Source organism: Lygodium microphyllum, chromosome 23, assembly GCF_053477565.2.
Source record: "Lygodium microphyllum isolate KBCC chromosome 23, Lygodium_microphyllum_v1.1.10, whole genome shotgun sequence".
NCBI lineage: Eukaryota > Viridiplantae > Streptophyta > Polypodiopsida > Schizaeales > Lygodiaceae > Lygodium > Lygodium microphyllum.
Window position 1 is genome coordinate 195,773 of NC_141157.1, and position 5,723 is coordinate 201,495.

General features: G+C 35.3%; 1 pseudogene; it reads left to right on the forward strand.

Annotated features, from left to right (window-relative positions):
• The first annotated feature begins 411 nt into the window (after positions 1-411).
• On the forward strand, positions 412-2,436 carry LOC148015786 (uncharacterized; annotated as a pseudogene).
• The last annotated feature ends 3,287 nt before the right edge of the window (positions 2,437-5,723 follow it).

The window sequence follows — 5,723 nt, forward strand, 5'->3', positions numbered from 1 at the left end:
GGGTGTTGAGAATTAGGCAATCACACCCAGTGTAGCTCCTTTGAATGGAGCAATTGGGATAAGGATATGCAAACTTCCTCAATCCCATGAGCACAGTTGTAGAAAGTGCTACCTACCCTGAACGCTATAAAGCATTGTACTTGCCTATCATTTGAATGAAATGTTATAGTACTTTTGTCATTTTCTCTCAAGTGTTAGTGTCATTGTCATTGTCTACATACACAAGATTGTGTTTATGAGTCCAAGATTCCATCTTGGAACCTAATTCACTTGTGTAATAGTCATTATCTCTAGTCAATGTAATAATGAGTCTTCTCTTTCTCTTTCAACTACCATAGCAATGCTCTAGATCCAGGCATTCTAACACCCCACTCCACACACGAGCTCTTCTTAAAGAGATCATATTTGACAATGGTGTTAAATAATACAGTTGGAACTATACAAATGAACCATAGAACAATAACATGTATTTTGGGTGTTCATCAGAGAAACATTGATGCATCCAATTCTTGTCTTGAAATTAAAGATGATGATGAAGTTTTTCCGTTCAGTGTATGTCATAGACAATGGCCTCGGCACAATGCCATCATAACTGAAGTAAGAAATCTAGTGTATGCCTTTTGGAGCATGGAAACTCAAGTTTCACCCAACTAAAATGATATATTGGAAGTGGATTAGACAAAAAAATGTTATGAAGCATCCTATGTATCATCTTGATGATTCGCAAGTTAATTTGAACCATTCCTATTATCTTTTGTTCCTATATTGTGTATTAGGTGTATTGTAGTCTACATGTACTATATGCTATTGTGCATGTTACATTCCCTAAGAAAAGTTGCAACACATCATTTATTTCCTGTAGAAACATTTGGTGTAGGAGAGCCTATATTGATATGAAGGCACCCAAATTGTACCTTGGACCACCCTATGCCTTCTGTGTTAGGAACTCGATATCACTTTTCATATAACTAGTGCAGTGTGTAATAATCTCCAGGGTTCATATGCTTTTTACCTTCATACAAGGGACATCCTTAGAGCATTCCATTTGGTTTGGGTACTAGCACATTGTTAGTGTTGTACCAATTTGGTACTTTGTAGTACCATCATGATACAACCCTTCCCCAAATGGGGTGATAAAATGGCTCCTCTAGTGTATTTTATCTCATAGTATAGTACCAAAAGTCTTTTTATAAAGTTTCAAATTTGCGATGCATATTACCAAATGGATCTAGTTCTCTAGTACATTCCTTGCTATAGTACCAAAAGGGCACTTTGAAGTACCAAATTGAAAATATATAGTACCAAATGGATGCAATATTCTAGTGTATTCCTTGATATAGTATCAAAAGAGTACTATAAAACACCAAATGCATTGCTACAATACATTCTAAAATAGATCTAGTACTCCAACACATGAATAGTACCAAGAGGCTATTATAAAGATTCAAATTGGTACAACACAATATAAAATGGGGTCTATGAAGTTCAAAATTGGTACTTTGTAGTACCAAATGGTTGAAGAAATTTGTTATATTTCATAGCACAATACCAAAAATTCTTCTATAAACCAAATTAGGTATTGGAGTACTAGATCTACCACACCAAATAGATCTACCACACCAATTACCATGGTACCAAAAATGTTCCTTGCAAAGTACCAAACTAGTTCTATATAGTACCAAATTGATTTTGTATAACCGAAATGGGTTTAATAAACAAGTATAGTACTCTGTCATATTTCTTAGCACAATATCAAAATTCTGATGTTGTAAAGTTTCATATTGGGATTATAAAGTACTAAATTGATGCTATAGATTACCAAACCTATACTGAATAGTACTAGATAAGGGTACCAAGATGTTCTAGCATAGTACTAATGATTATTTTAAATGAAAAACTAACCTCATGAGTTTGGATGTTTAATGTCATAGGTTGAGTTGTACCAAAGATTCAAAAGGACCCATGTAGAAGTACAAATATCTCTTAGATGGTTCGAGGCATTAAAGCCTTACTTTGTCCAAAAACTGAAGGAGCAACATATGTGTTGTTACATATATCATGTCCAAATGCTATATTTTAAGGAGGCATTTAATCTAATGAGACAATCAAGTTTGGGAACCATGGAAAGGATCACACAAGCACATGTTTTGTTTGTTGGTACAAATGATGATCGAGGTCAATGCATGGCAAACCAATCAATATATCATAGCATCACCAATATGTGGGAATCACTTATGTATCCAAAAACTCATGATTCAAATACCATGCAAAAAAATGCATCACCAATATGTGGGAATCACATATGTATCCAAAGGCTCATGATATTTTGAATACCATGCAAAAAAAAAAGGCTTATTTGTGGATTGTGGTAGATGTGGAGTTAAGAGGTTGACAATGTGTCCTAATGAGACTTTAGTAGCCAGCAAAGGGACATGACTATGAATATCTTTACAAATGTCTCAACAAGGAAAGTGGATGCATGTGGGGTTGAGAACAAAAGAAAGGACTAGGTGGTGCAATGAATGAGAAGCTCTACTTTTATTGACTTGTTCTCCTCTCATCTTACATGCTTCATCTAGCACAACTTCATTTTTTGATGGCAAGCATAACAATTCAAAGAGTGCTTGATGAAGTTTCCATATGATGTTGTTGTTTCAATTATTAACTTTGCAAAGAATTACTCATTTAAGATGCAAAATGAGATACAATCCATACACTGGTGTTCCAATCAAGTTACGATACTTGTTCACGTAACTTATTTTAGGAATGAGTACTAGAGATGTTGTGGAAAAGACACTCCATTTTTACATATCTAATAATAAGTTGCATGATACTTTCTTTGTACAACATTGTTTCTTCTCCATGAAAAGTGGCTAAAGTAGAAAGGCCATTCTTTATAGCATCACTCGATAGGGTCAAATGGTGCAACCTCTCAGTTCAAACCTCAAAGTCTTTTGTACTTTGTGGCTAGGTATTACCACTTGATAGGTCTACAGATGATGCATAACTTCTTGGCATCAAGATATGGAAAAGTGGAGCACGATGAAGCTAGGGCAATCATAAAGAGACCCTCACTTGTGAGGTGTTGAAACTAGATGGCTGGCCTATGAAGCATGCAGCCGATGTGGTCAACTATTGTGAGCATGTTGCAAGCTCACACTCATTTCATTGCATTAATGGATATTCAAAGGATGATCCATGTGCTTTACATTATTGAACACTCTCATGTTTTTCTACTCCATGTATCTATGGACAATGGAGAAGATGCAAGAACTGTAGCATGTAGAAGATTGGAACTAACTTGTCATCCAGCCTATCCCAGAAGCAAAGGATGCTTGTAGCAATGAGGAGCATGATGAGGTTGGAGACATTGGCAATCTTGGTTTTGTTTTAACAATGAAAAATGACTCGTACCTACCCATTTATGAAGAGAACCCTAATCATTTGTGTGAGTTGTTGTCCATTGGAGACAACTTTACAATCAAGATAGCATATGAGGATGAGGATTTCTATATGATCAAATGCACCATTACTATGTATTAGATAGTGAAGGCCCCTGGATGCATAGCACAACAAAATTGTTAGAGGGGGAAAAGTAGTTGAAGCTTATACTATGGACAAGTTGAAGGCAAGATTGACATATATAGCCTTCTAGACCACACATCTCCGATTATGATTTACTTACACCTTCTTGTAAGAACAATTTGGTTTCCTATGGAGCCTATCACTCGATGTTAGAATAGATTCAAGTTATCTACCAAGGTTTATGAAAGCATATACAATACCGTGCCATATGATGATGATAATGATGATTAGATGTAGTAATCCTGGAAAGATAGCACCAAATAGTAGCAAAAAAGTACAACTAAATATCTATGATAGCTTCTTCCAACACCAAAAATCTAACCATGTAGATTTTTTTATTAAAGAGGATTGTTTTTTGTCTCTATCTTGAGCTTCTTATGTTCTCATAGTAGCCATCAAGGTCTTAGAATTCCAAATTTACAAGTAAACACATACCTAATATCTAACAATATCAAATTTGGTACTATGGATAGAACCAAATTTGGTATTATCCATTGTACCCACTGTCTAACAGTACTAATTTTGGATCTATAGAGTACCAATTTTGATACTATCTATACTACCAAATTTGGGACTCTATAGTACCCAAAGTTTAAAGAATTTTGTTGGTTCTTTATTTCATGGTTCAATTTGGCATTTACCATATCAAATGGTTGAATTCCTTTGGTATTAGTACTTTAATACAATACCAAACTTTGAAATGCACAGTACCAAATGATTAAATTCTATTGGTCTTTCCACTTTAATTCACTTTCCAGTTTGGTGTTGTGGAATACAAAATTCGGTACTATGTAGTGCCAAAAGTTTCAAGTCCTTTGTTGCAGCTTCTGTATAGCATGACCAAATTTGGTATATCTAGTACCAAACTTTGAATTCTATTGTTCTAGGTACTTAAATAGAGTACCAAACTTGAATTTACATAGAATCACATGCTTAAAGTCTTTTGTTCTTGCCACTTTAACATAATGCCAAGTTTAAATAGTACAAAAATTTGATACTTCATAGCACCAAGCTTTTGTTGCCAATATTAGTGACAAAGGTACAATAATCACCACTAACATTTTTAAAATCCCTAAGATGACCACATAGTACCACCTATAACCTTGTAATCAACTAGACCCTAATGAGCCCAAGAGTACTCTAGAGTACCAAAGCAAACAAAACAACATAACATGTCAAAAATTACAGATTAGAAAAGGTTGGAAGTAACAAGTACTCAAACAAGGTTGTGATATATTGACAATTTGATACAATACATCACTACACATTGTGGTAGGTAGGAGTGACTATGAATAGTAAGGCCATCATACAAGTTCTAGACATTGGGTTTGAATTCAAAAGTGCACAGAATTTCACCTACCAGCTTGGACAATTCATACATTTGGGTGTTTCAGACCAATATGAATAGCCTTCCATCTAGATAAAGTAATTAGCCACCAAAGGGGAACAAGTCATATTTGACAACAAACATAGGATGTCACCAACAATAGGCCAATGGGTAGGGATATTATATCCATCTCATTGAAGCCAAGGCTCAACAATTTCCATCAAACATGAGGGATTGTCTTGTGGCTCAACTTCTTGCACATAGGAACATATTACTAGGCAATTTTCATAATCGTTCTTTAAATATTTGTAGCTGGTGTCTTCCAAAATTATTGTGTTAGTGCCACTAAACTGAGGGTGTCTTTCCCACACTTTCCACAAGTTTTTTAAAAACACATGCTTTAGCCAATATTCTACACTAACATAAGAAATGTTGCAAAAACTCTCTTCCCATACTTCACACTCTTCCTGAGAAAATATATCTATTCATATAGAGATGGTGACATAAAACTTAATTAGTATGACTATAGATCACATAAACACTCATATCCACAAGTACCTTTGCTTTTTGTAAGAACATTGGGTTTTTCAAAGTGTACAGGAAGCATGCAAACAAAATCTACATTAGTTTTGGCCTCTTGGATGTAACGTGCTTGCTGCTGCCTATTGGCCCTCCAGGCATGTTTTTAGCGGTCGACGAATCTAAGCGATGTTGCTTGGCACTCCCATGGAATATCATGAGGTTTGTCGCCTAGGGTTCTCAAGTTTCCCTCGTAATGGAACGTTCACGGTTGAACCCATTGGGATCTACC